At 44.3% G+C, this 13,440-nt stretch overlaps 1 protein-coding gene across 1 annotated transcript in view; it reads right to left on the bottom strand.

The window, feature by feature from the left end:
* FAM135B (family with sequence similarity 135 member B) overlaps positions 1-13,440 on the bottom strand; it is a 392,360-nt gene that overhangs the window by 291,705 nt on the left and 87,215 nt on the right. The window lies entirely within an intron of this gene.

Genomic DNA, 13,440 nt, shown 5'->3' with positions numbered 1-13,440 from the left:
AACAAGGGCCAGAGCATTTGGGGGTGTCTGGGGTGATCTTTTTTTTTGTAGAACCAAACACTAAAATGCTTACATAAGATTTCAGTCAAACAGTGTGCTTTTGCTCTCTTCCAGAAATCACAAGAACAAAGTGGGAAAAGCACTCACTTGGCTGGACAACCTACTGGAGACTTCCTTTTCAAGAGGGAGGTCTAAAATGCAAGGGGAGCATGGCATCAAGCCAACCGGTTGCTGTTTCCCTATACTACACACATATTATGGAGCTCCGTCACAAAAAGAAAAGAACATCCCAAAACGAGGCAAGGTCACAGCAATCAAATGCATCAAAAGAGGTCAATGTGATGACTCACAAGACTTGTAAGCTGTCCTTAAAAGTCCTGGTGGTATTTGCACCATGTGGGAAATATCTGAGAAAATCCTGTTGAAAAAGGAAAGTTGCTGGGAGGAACTCTAAGGGGGGGATTTACACCCCTCTCTACAACAGTCCTGAAGCTATGATTGGATCAAGAAGCACAAGGTCCAAGGAGGACATGCATGGGGTTGTGTCTATTGACGTTACTAAGCCTTCAGAAGCCATGGGAGGGGGTGCCTAGATTGTGGGCAACTCCCCTCTAAGTAGAGGGTGTGATCTTTTAAACCTAAATCTTTTAAGCCTTAACCATTTTTTAAACCTAAATTGGTCAAAAAACAGTAAGATCACATCCTAAACTGTATTCAGGAAAGAAACTTATTCCAAAAACAAAACAAAACAAAAAATCGAATTCTCTTGTAGCCGATCTAAACAGGCAATCCTGCAACACCCTCCCCGCTGGGTAACCCTGCTGGAAAAAAAAGCAAATCACTGAATAGGCTTTACTCTGTGTTGGAGTGACAGGGACTGGTGGCATAAGAAAGACCTGTTCTCAGGACTGAGTCTTAAACCATCAGGTGGCCATCCTCCTGAGCATAAAATCTCTTTGTAGGGAGAAGAACAGATTGGCTCAGAAGTTGAGGGAGCAGCAATCACCCGCGGCAGGAAGACTGGAAGTACTTTGTATCACTTCATAATGAACTCTGAAACTGCAATGCCAGAGTCCAGGGAGATTACTTCTCTAAGAAAGGTTATTGTGGCCTCAGAGAGTTGCAGAAAGCTAAGAACAGAAGTCATTAATAGTCAGCTTGTCAGGGTGGAGACAAAAAAAACAACAACAAAAAACAAACCCCCCCCCAAGGATTTAAGTTACAGAAACTCTTAAAAATGTGCTATCTAGAATTTGTCTTCCAGTAGGGTACACATTAGTATCTGTGCGAGACCCAGTTAGTAGTGCATTTGTCCTCACAGCACTCCAGAGAGGCACAGGAAAGCTAAGTATTTTGCCCAGAAACCTTGAGCAGAGCAAGGAATTGACTCCAGCCAAGGAGTTTTACTTTTAAAGCATCCGGAAATCCCGTCTGTGTACACAGTCATGCAGTTAAAGCACAGGAAAGGGCAAAAAATGTTGCGTGTACAAATGCCCCAGGTTTTTGAGACCCAGACTAGCCCCTAGAGCATCCCTGTCTTCTCATTGTCTGCTTTACTACTTCGTACGGTGGTGCACAGAACACATTTCCACCAGCCTTTATTTTGCATTCTTAGGCAGGACCTAGACTCTGAATAAAACCGAGCCTGTGGCATGCTCACTCAGTACTGCACCTACACACATAGTAAGAAACAGCCCCTGCCTCAAGTAGACATGCATGTCTTGAGACATGCATAGCCCCTGCCTCAAGTAGACATGCATAGTAAGAAACAGCCCCTGCCTCAAAAGACTTTCCATTCCAGGTAGACATGCAAAGGGTGTAAAAGGGAATAGTGCAAAGAAGAGACTTGTCGTGGTCAGAGAGAAGGTCAGTAGCAGAGCTGGAAATTAAAGCCAGGTCTCATGAGTCCTTGTACCCTTCCCTGACCACTAGACTGCACTGTCAACTGTAGCCATGGAAAAACCTGGGTGAGTCAAGTAAGTTGCATTAACATGTGCTGATATTATTACTATTAAGATCTATGACCTTCCTCACATTTTAAGATCTTAAACAGGCACAAACTCAGAGAGCGCAGAAAGAAGGTGACATTGCCAGTCTCACGAACAAGGGAAAGAAAGAAGAGAAAGAAACATCCATGGGGAGACAGAGAAAGATTGAATCACTTTATGAAGTTCTGTCCCAGATCCCCTCCAGATTCATGTTAACTCTCAGTCCCCCGGCATCTTAGGATGTTTTGCACCTGTCCTGCAAACCGCCCCCAATCGCAGGGTGGGTCAGCTAGCCTTGGCCCCAGCCGTCTGCTCCAGCAGACTAGAGAGCCGTGCTCTAGCACCCCCTGGCGGCTGGCCTGAGCCACTGCAGGCATCTGACTGCATTTCCCGAATCAAAAGTGAATGTCTGTTCACTTGCTTAAAGCAGACAAATGTATGCAGCTTAGACTAACATGTGAAGATTGAAACAATTCAGCCTCAGGTTTTTTGGTGGTCTGTATTTAGCCCCCATTGCCATACGTGCAGACAGGGCTTGTGGCTCAAAGAGATTTAGATTAGAACAAGGCCAGGTTAGCATTCCCCGTCACCTGAGCCAGCCCAGGTGAGTGTGGTTGCCATTGAAGGCTTTGTGAAGACTTTGCAGGGAACCACATAGGCTTTCTAGTGTCCTCAGCTCAGACACACGCAGTGACTGGAGCCCCCTTGAAGCTGCGGGACTGATGCATGCATCAGAAGCCTGCAGCAACCGCTTTAAAGTATTAAGGACCTGGAGAGAGGACACAGCTATAAAACCAAGAGACTTCTGTGTACAGAGCCATTTGCTCTGGCCCAGTATCAAGCCTTTTCAAGAAATACGCCTTCTAGGCTGTGTTTTTATAAGGTTGATGTCCTGTGTGAGCACCCACACCATCAAGGGCAATTTCTCAAAGAAGGCCATCAATGGACAGCATGATTCTTATTTTGCCTAAGTCAAGAGAGTTGAGAGGGAGGGAGAAAGAGAGAGAGACCAGGTGCAGAGAACAAGTGAAGGACATACTTCAAGGCTGTTCAGATGAGCGTTATCTTAACTTGCATCCTTAAAGGACATGGGACCATTTGGGGGAATAGGAAGAAGCTCCTAAACACAGCACCTTCACCCAGGCGACCTCAGCTGATTTCAATAATTGTAGATCCATTGGCTTCAATAGTGCCACGATATCAAGCAGCTGAAAGTTTGCCTCCTCCATTCCCTCCCAAGTGTGCAAGGCAAATTCTTCTGCTTTTATTGATACAAGCAATCCCACTGATGTCAAGGCATCTCATTTTCTACATGACCCCGCTTGCCTGTGTTCAGGGAGCAAAATGTGAGGAAAGCAGCTTTCCTCAATCACACTGGTGGCGGCAGTTTATATCACAGGTGCAAATGAATCTCCACAAAGTTAAAAAGGAGTGAAAAAACAAAACAAAACCAGGCCTCTGTTTCTGTGCTTTGAACAAAATTCGCACACTAGCTGTATTTGGGAAGTAGCATATGACCGCATAATCTGAAATTGTCCCCCAGAGGGAAGAGCTGAGGGAGGAGTCGAATTAAGTGTTAGAACTGGGCTAGATTCGCAAAAGGACTTTGGACCTAGGTCCTCAAGATATTCAGCTGCCAACTCCCACTGCTTTAGGCACCTACATTTCAGGTCTAAGCACCTTGCTGCTGCTTTGGGCATCTATATCCAAAATGTAGATGCTGAGAATCCCCACTTAGTCACAATTGACTATCCCAGAAGCCTTAGATTTTGCCAGTTTAAGGTGCCTAAACTTCTGCCTGTATAGTGACCATGTCAAACAGCCAGGTGCTTAAAGCCTCATTGGGAACCACAAACCAGCTCTTCCCCTTCCTAGGTCATTTGCAGGGCACAATGCAATGGCAATGCTTAGGCCATGCCCATCAGATCATGCCTCACACAAACACAAAACCAGGGAAGAGCATTCCCTCTTCTACTGAAAAGGGGCATGATTTCTGCACTCAGCTGGGATTCGGGAAGCTCAGGATCAAATCCCTCTTCTCTTTCCAGAGACTAGAGCCCACATTTAGTGTCATAGAAAGTTAGGGTTTGAAGAGACCTCAGGAGGTCATCTAGTCCAACCTCCTGATCAGAGCAGGACCATCTCCAACTAAATCATCCCAACCAAAGCTTTGTCTAGCCACGTTCTGAAAACCTCTAAGGATGGAGCTTCCATCACCTCTCTGGGTAACCTGTTCAGTGTTTTACTACCCTCCTAGTGAGAAGGTTCATCCTAATATCTAACCTAAACTTCGCTTGCTGCAACTTGAACACATTGCTCCTTGTTCTGTCATCTGCCACCACTGAGAACAGTCCAGCTCCATCCTCTTTGCAACCCCCCTGCAGGGAGTTGAAGGCTCCTATTAAATCCCCCCTCAGTCTTGCCTTCTGTAGACTTCTTTCCCACATCTCAGACACGTGCCCTAACCCACTGGCCATAAACTTTTCTGGGTGGGGTTTCCTTTTCTGGGTGTTGGAGCTGCTCTATTTGCATAGGCTAATGAAATAGTTCCCAGCCAGAGCTGCAGCAGATGACTCCAGCCTAGTCAGTTCACAGCTCTCTCTTCCATTGATGACTTCAATTTCCCATGAAAAGTGAAACCACTTCAATAGGGCAGATGATGAGAACCTCACTCTATACCACCACTGCCTGTAGTCTGATGGTCAGGGCACTCTTCTCGAAGAGGGTGCTTGAACACAGCAGGGAGAAGAGGGATTGGACCCCATGTCCTTCTCATCCTAAATGAGTACTTTATCCACTAGGTTTGGGATAAGCTTCTCCTCCAGCTGCATCTTGTGGAAGAGAGCATGGACCTGCCTTTCACATCTACGTCCAGGAGACACTTTAGCGCTGTAATAGCTGAGCAGAAAGTGGTGAGTAAATCGCTCTGAGAGATCAAGCATAGGTTACAGCCGTCTCCTCGGTATTTCCTACGGGGTGCACACAGCCTCTGAGCATGGCATGCAGCAGATTGGAGATGGACAGATAGGGCAGGGAACAGAAAGCAAAGCAGCAGAGCAGGCAAAGGAAGGGGATTTGAGTGGTGCTCAAGGAGGGTGCAGGGCTTAATTTGTGGCATGCCTTCCAAAAAAGGTTGATTTCCTTTGCACTATGGGATGCCTTAGCTGGGCCCCTGCTTAACCTCCTGATATTTATGAATCCCATCATCATGGCTGTCTTTCCCTTGGCATTCATCAGATGCCCAGGAACTAGACACTGCAGCACTGAGACTTTCTGCAGTTCTACGGCCAACACCAAACCATACATTTAGGTGTCTAACCCCTATTTACAGTGCCTAAACTCTCATCAAAATCAACAGGGACTTGGGTAGCTTTTGGGTTAGGGTTCTAGTCCTCAACTGACTTGCCAGTGCTTAGCAGTACATCCACAGCATAGCATTAACCTTCAGGAACAGGTATTACAGAGGGTAGAAAAACCTACCTGAAGATCAGGATAAAACACAGACACTAAAACCGATCAGAAGTGCTGAGGATAGTTAACAAGAGACTTCATGGGAAGTTGAATGGCTTAGTGCTAGCTTGCAGTCATGCCTTCAAGTTGAGCGGCACATCTGGGGGGAGTGCCCACACCCTAATGGATCAGGAGCTGGGTTGTGCAGATCCAGAGATAATCCTGCCCTGGAGTGGCATTATTTTGAGCTGCATAACAGGCATTTTAAACCACTTAAACTTGTTACTGTACAGGCAATCCAGTGGTTAAGAGCTCCAGGAGCCACCAAAATGAACATCTAGCAAGGCCCAAAGAAACATGCATCAATAGTGGGTCAACTGAATTTGAGTCTTGTTCCTGGCTCTGCCTTAATCCTCTGCTTTCCTACTTCTGGGACTTAGTGGGATATTCATTTCCTTCACCTTATTCGGATGGTAAGTTCTGCGAGGCTGCAGCCTGTTTGAGGCATGTCCATAGGGCTGTGAGAAATTTTGCAGCTGTTTTGTTTCAACTCGTTTCGAGCTTGAAACAGCAAAATTGAAGTGAAATGAAGGGCTCTATCTCCTTGAAACTGTGCAGGCTTTGTGGCCTCAGCAAGAGCTACCATCCCTGCACTTTTTACCTCCCTGTGCCTTAACAGTCAGACACACAGACACAGTCACCCATGTCATGACTTCTGCCTGTCAGCAGCCTGAGTTGCAGTTTCCCAGAAACCCCTGCACTGATCTCCTTGACACTTGGCAGGCTTTGTGGCCTCAGCAGGGGCCATCACTCCTGCAAGTTTCATCCACATCAGGCAAGAAATGACAAAGTTATAGGCAGTTTTGTGCTCCCCATTATAACCTTTGGGCAAAATGTGGAAACAGCGAAACAGTTTCGACTAAACAAAACAGAATAGCGCTTTCAAAATGAAACTCAAAACGAAACACTGTCCTGTCAAAACGTTGAAACAGAAGTCGAAATGAAAATGGTGCTGTTTTGCACAGCCCTAATGTCCAGCACCTAGGATCACAGAGCCTTGGTCTGAGCTGGTTTCTCTGTGTGCTACTCCAACAGATACACACACCGTTACTCAGCCACAGGCTTAGGTAAATTAAAGCTTCAAAAGCCCAGAATAGTTTTAAAGCATCCTGTATAGCCAAGCAACTTGTAGTGCTGAAAAATAATCACCTGGTCTCTGACCCAATCTAATTTCACACCTGATACAGCAAAGAGACCCTTAAACAGTAGGAAAGAATGGGACAGGAGGGGTCACAGCAACCAGAAAGCCAGGTGTCTGCAGCACTACTGTCATTTGTTCACTTCTGGTAGGCAAAAACAAGTGCTTGAACCACTTGGCCCCATTGCTACCAAAGGGAAGAGTAACAACAAATTACCATTTGACAACCTATATTATTATTATTACACCCAAGACAGAATTCAGATGGCAAATAAGCACTCAGAAGCTAAATTGAAAGCTGGCCATGTGACCTTAAGGTGGCCCTCCCTGCATATATGCCTCATGATACAATTTTTAATTATGCAGTCTCATAATGTATCCTCACAGATGCCCCGTCTTATTCAGCACTCACCTACGAAGCAGGTGCTTGTTTTTTTTCCCCCCTCCTCAATGTTCAACACATGGATTAATGCCTTCTTCATTATGCAGAGACGGGTCCCAGCTTTAATAAAACATAGGAAGAAGTAGGGGCATTCATTTACCTCCCAATAATTTAATTTGCCTCCCAATAATTTAATTTGCTTGGATAGAGAAGCCTTGAAAACCATTAATAAATGCATGAAATTCACAATGCTGGAGGTTGCATGTTTGGTGCGGTATTTCAAACGCTTAACACACTATAGGAAGTCCAGTGGGAATAACCAAAAAATAAAATTAAGATCTTAACAACAACGTCTTAAGCATCCTCCTATGCAGAACAGAGTCCTGGGAAAATAATAAGATAATAAATCTACCCAAATGCAAATTTAACAGCTTTCCATACAGAAGCCTACCTAAAATATTCAAGGTAAAATGGACTGATAGAATAAGTAATGCAAAGGTCCTCAAATGAGAACAGCTACCCTAATATGAATAGTAGAGAGGCATGAACATATTTGGGGCGTTGTTTAAGACCACCTGATAATAGGTCATTTAAACAAAGTAAAAGGCCCCTTTCTTAGCACATGACTAAGAGGCCATAATTATATCTCAACATAAAAGACATGGGGTTGGGGAAATGCATCTAGGATAGGAATGGTTGGTGTCACAACTCCTGCCTTATTTCTGGAGATAGGACATGAAGAATGATGATGGTGGTGATTTAGACCTCACTGTGAAGACAGAATTATTAGCTCCTCAAGGACTTTCTGAGGGTGTTCCTCAGGGCAGGATCCAAGTGCTCCACAGATGTCCATTAATTTATTTTCCCAATACTCCTTTGAGATAAGAGGCTATTTATTATCTTGATTTTATGTATGGAAAACTGAGGCAGAGATTTTAAAAGGTATGTATGTGTCTAAGGATGCAGACAGGATCCTTTGGAGATGCCTGTAAGATCCTAGGTACCTACCTCATGCTGAAATTAGATAAACCGTCTCCTTTTTCTACAGGCTTTCAATCCCCGTTCCCTTATCTAGGCAGTCTCCATCTCCCCCCAGGCTCCTCATCCTTTCCAATCCTCTCTCCTCTCTGTTGGCTCCCTGTCCACCCTTTCTATGCACAGCTCCCAGTCCCAGTCTCTCTCTCAAACCAGTTCCTCCCCTGCAGTCTATCCCAATTCCTAGTCCAATTGTCCTTCACTCTGCCCTAGCAGCCGTCCATCTCAGTCTACCACCAAATGTACTTCATGTCCCCATCTCCTCCCTCCCTCACCTTTCAGGTCCAGCTCTCATCTCCTTTGCCTTCCAAATGAGGAGACTTCTTCCACTCATACTGTTTGGGGTCATTACTGGGCAGCAGTGCATTGCACTATTTTGTGTACCCAGAAGCAGTCAAGAGCAGAAAATGGTGAGAAAGTCGAGCTAAACCCTGAACTACAGCATACCCAGTATGGCTGGAGTCTTTGGGAAACTGAGTGCTATAATCCATGGAAATCTCAAGTAATTTTTTTGCAACTTCAATTTTTCATAGACTTGCAGCTCAGCCAACCCTAGGTAGATTTTGAAGGGGATGGCAAACCGTGCATCCTTAACACAGGCCCAGGGGCAGAGGTGGAGGGGTGTGCAGAGGTGTGGTTGCAACCTCCACCCCTTTGATTCCTGTTCCACCCAAACATTAAAACCAATTGCCCAGGAGAGGCAGCAGGATTTCTATGCAGGCAACACTGAGGGAGCCCATTGATTTCATGGCTCATTATAATGCACCCAATGCCTTCTAATTGCTTTTCATACCACAGATGTTAATGACCCTCTTTCTTTTTTTAATGGTCTTGATGTTCCATTAATCAAACTACATATTCTTCTGTAATGTTGCTGCCTGTTAGCTATCCCTGGTACTCTCTCTTTTCCGTTTCACAGCCATGCCAATTTTTTTTAGTTCTAGATAAAAACCTTGGCTCAAAGGTGATACTATTAACTCAGATGAACATCAACTCAGGTATGGAAATGACTGCGAATTGTTGGATGCACTGTCGAGATGTTCAAAATGACTAGATTTTCTTTTATGACTCTGAATAAGGTGTACATTTAAATACAAAGAGTACAAGACTAATAAAACAATATCTTTAGATAATCATTGTCTAGTTTGTGTCTTTAAACTTAATATATTAAGCTAGCATATGAGTGCACTTTCCAATAAAGTTACTTTTATTTTTGCTTGGATCTTCATCTGGATAATATAGCACCAAGCCCCCAGTATATTGGTACATCTTCTAGTTTCTCTTTAACCGGAGGAAAAAAAGTGTTTTGTTATATGTGACTACCCCTTTTTCAAAATCCCAGATCTGCCCATGCAAAGGTCACCCCTTTTCACCAAATTTCAACTCTGCTTCTGAGCACAGAGGACCATCCAATGTAAGAGCAACCAGACTTGCATTTGTTTTGCTCCTAGTATAAAAAAAAAATTATTATTTTCCTTAGCTTCATTTCTTGGAAACACCTGACATGCTTTGTCCAATTACCAAAAATAAATTGGGTCTGAGACATGTACCTTGAATGCTGGATTACAACCCTAACAGTTAGTTTTGCAAATTTACAGAAACAACTAAAAATGGAATATTTTACTCGAAGTGGGAGGCAAAATAATGGACATTGCTACCAGCCCCTCCTGCAATACTTATTCATTCACTGAGAAGCAAAATGTACTACTTTTTAAAGAACAAATGGATGGATGGGGGGGGGGGGGGGGGAATATAATCACTTTTTATAGTTGGTAATCTAAGATCTCAGTTGGCATGTCTATAACTATACCACTTTGCCTTCAAACACGTTTGCATATGAAGTTTTCAGAAGCACTTGGTCTACATTAGCTCATTAAGTCTCACAACACATGGCTATGGAGTACCATTTAGAGCAGAACACAGGTAAGTTAGTTAACTAACTTGTTTTGGTCACCTGAAGAGACTACATTAAAGGCAGAAAAAAGATCATGGCAACAGAGCACTTGGAAATCTCATGCAATGATACATTAATTAGCCGCCAGTCACCCCTGCACTGTTCAGATTCCCAGGGAGGTTTGTGGCAAACAACCAAGACAAAACTGGAATTCAAGGTGTGTAGAAAGGTGCTCAGTGTCATGCATTTATTCATTAAAATGAGCACCTCGTTTAAGAAAACCAGATGCTAAATATTGCAATGGGAAGGAAACCTAGTATCGGCATTTCTGTTTTTTTGCCACTGGACAAGGCGACTTATTTATAGGCAATTTAGTATCATGAGATTAAATTATGTATAGATTTATGTTTTCCACAGTAAAAGATTTGTATTCCACACCAATCAAGATGCAATTAAAGAGGCAAAAATATTAAATGGTCAACAAACAGGGCAGTCAAGTGCTATTAACATTTCTAAACTGAGGGCCTTGGAGTCAAGAGAAGGAAAAACCGATGCCAACTAACTCTCATGAGTGGTGTGTTAGTGATTCCTTATTTCTTTCTAGCCAGGAGAGGCCACACTGGGAATTTTAGCATGGTCACAGCCCCCACTCCTCAAAACCACGTGAGAAAGACGGCACAGAAAGCTGGGGGGCCCAATTTGCTAGAATGACAAGTAGGTGAAGTCAATGGATCCCTACTTTCCAAACATTTGGGATCAACAGACCACGGTCAACCCTCAAAGCTCTTCACAGACAACCATGGACACTTGAAATATTTTTTTTAATTGAAAAGGGAAGGAAAGAATCAGAGGTAACTTGAAAAGCAATTCTCACAGCCTCACAGGCCAGCAGTAATCCACAGGATCACCATTTTGGGAACCACCACAGGATATCATACACCTGGTCTCCAGGTCTCTTACAAGTCAGTTTGGGTAAGCCTCCAGCTGAACACAGCCTAGAGCTCGTATCAAATTAGACTCTTATAAAAAACCCCTAAGTCTTCAGAAATGATGAAAATCTAATTGGACATGGACACTACCTGAGCTTCAGTACGATAAATTAATATAACATTATGGAGTTTCATCCTAAGATTAAAGAAAAAAAAAAGAGGTTGCTTCTGTCTTTCCTCCTGTTAACAAATGAATGGAAAGAGTCAGACCTAATTCCCCTGTCACAGCTGTAATGCAGCAATTATTATATAATTACTATGTGTTATACTAAGTGCACGCACCATGCAACTCAGGGGAGAATCAGCCCCAGGGGATGACAATCCAACAGCCTGTGATCACACAATACGACAGATGCTCGTTTCACAAGACCCCTTTGCTTGATGACCCTTTTAACGTTGGGTGTGATCTGCAGAGCCCAAACGAGTGTATAAAAAATGCCCTTGATGTTTGGGCTTGGAAGGTTGGGAATACTTGCTAGATATGTGCAGAAGTGGGAAAAGGCAAAAAGGAGAGAAAAAAAAAAGGAAACGGCCACCAAAAGCTCTCAAAATGAAATGAGGTTTTTGAACATTTAAGAATTAGAGGTGTCTATTAGGTGCCGCATTTAATTCCTGGTTGCACTGACTAGTCTCTGAAACCAGGCGAGTCAAATAACATTGCTGCAGGATCATTTTTAACATCAGTAACTAGCAAAAGCCATCAGAAAAACTTAAAGCAACCTCCTTTCCAGGACTGCGTATGTGTTTGGCTTGCTCGGTGTCTCTTTGGTGGGCTGTTCATTTGGGCTTGTGCTCTGAGCAATGGGGTGCGCTGCTAGCCCAGTGATTGCTGCCTGTGTCTGATAAAAGCCCCAACAAAGAGCAGAGCCAGTCCAGGCACAGGCACCCCAGGAAGTTATTTAAGAGAGTTGGGGACAACTTCCTGGTGCAAATGTTGGAGAGGCCAACTAGGAGCTGTGCTCTTCTTGACCTGCTGCTCACAAACAAGGAAATATTTGTAGTAGTGGATGGCAACTTGGGCAGCAGCAACTACAAGATGATTGAAAGCATGACCCTGATGAAAGGAAGGAAGGCGAGCAGCAGAGTAAGGACCCTGGACTTCAGAAAAGCAGACTTTTCTGAGTACAGAAAAGTACTCAAGGCACTGATGGGCAGGAATCCCTGGGAGGCCAGTCTGAGGGGGGGAATATTGTCCAGGGGAGCTGGTTATGCTTTAAAGAGACCTTACTGGGGGCACAGGAACAAGCCATCCTGATGCATAGGAAAACTAGCAAGTATAACAGAAGACCAGCTTGGCTTAGCAGGGAAGTCTTCAGTTAGCTAAAACACCAAAAGGAAACTTGAACAAACAACTAGGGAGGAGGATAAGAGTATTACTCAGGCATGCAGGAATGAAATCAGGCAGGACAACAACTGGAGTTGCATCTAGCAAGGGACATGAAGGGTAACACAGGTTTCTACAAGTATGTCAGCAACGAGAGAAAGCTCAGGGAAAGTGTGGGTCCCTCACTGAGTTGGGGGAGGCAACCTAGTGATACATGATGTGAAAAAAAGGCTGAAGTACTCAAAGTACTTTTTTACCTCAATTTTCACAGGCAAGGTCAGCTCACAGACTACAGTTTGGTAAGGAGGTGAGCAGCCAGCAGTGGTAAAAGAACAGGTTAGGGACTATTTAGAAAAATGGGATGTGTGAGTCCATGGGGCCAGATGTGGTGCACCCAAGGGGGCTGAGGGAGTTTGCAGATGGGATTGCAGAGCAGAGCCACTGGCCATTATCTTTGCAAACTTGTGGTGGTTTGGAGAAGTCCAGGGTGTTTAGAAAAGGGCAAATCTTCAAGAAAGGGAAAAAGGAGGATACAGAGAAGTACAGACCTGTCAGCCTCTGGAAAAATCATGGACCAGGTGCTCAAACAATCCATTTCTAAGCACTTGGAGGAGAAGAAGGTGATTAGGAACAGTCAGCATGGATTCACCAAGGGCAAGTCATGCCTGACCAACCAGACTATGATGAGGTGACTGGCTCTGCGGATGCTGGGAGACCAGTGCATGTGATCTACCTTGACTTTAGCAAGGCTTTTGACACAGTCTCCCACAGCCTTCTCACAAGAAAGCTAAAGGAGTATGGATTGTACAATGGAAATGTAAGGTAGAAAGCAAAACTGGCTGGATCTTCAGGCTCAAAGGGTAGTAATCAATGGTTTGATGCCTAGTTGGCAGCCTGTATCAAGTGGAGTGCCCTAGAGATCCATCTTGGGGCCAGTTTTGTTCAATGTCTTCATCAGCAACCTGGAAGATGGCACAGAGTGCACCCACAGCAAGTTTGCAGATGACACCAAGCTGGGAGGAGTGGTAGATACGCTGGAGGGTAGGGCTAGGATTCAGAGCGACCTAGACAAATTTAGCCAATTCCCTTATCTGAGCCTGTTCCTATATGTCCTGCCTCCCTAAGCAAAGACATCGAGGCAGTTCCACTCCACATGGCTGTTCATCCTCTAGTCTACAAA

This window comes from Alligator sinensis, unplaced genomic scaffold (genome assembly GCF_000455745.1).
Source record: "Alligator sinensis unplaced genomic scaffold, ASM45574v1 scaffold721_1, whole genome shotgun sequence".
Classification (NCBI taxonomy): domain Eukaryota; kingdom Metazoa; phylum Chordata; order Crocodylia; family Alligatoridae; genus Alligator; species Alligator sinensis.
This window is presented reverse-complemented; position numbering and strand designations above follow the sequence as displayed.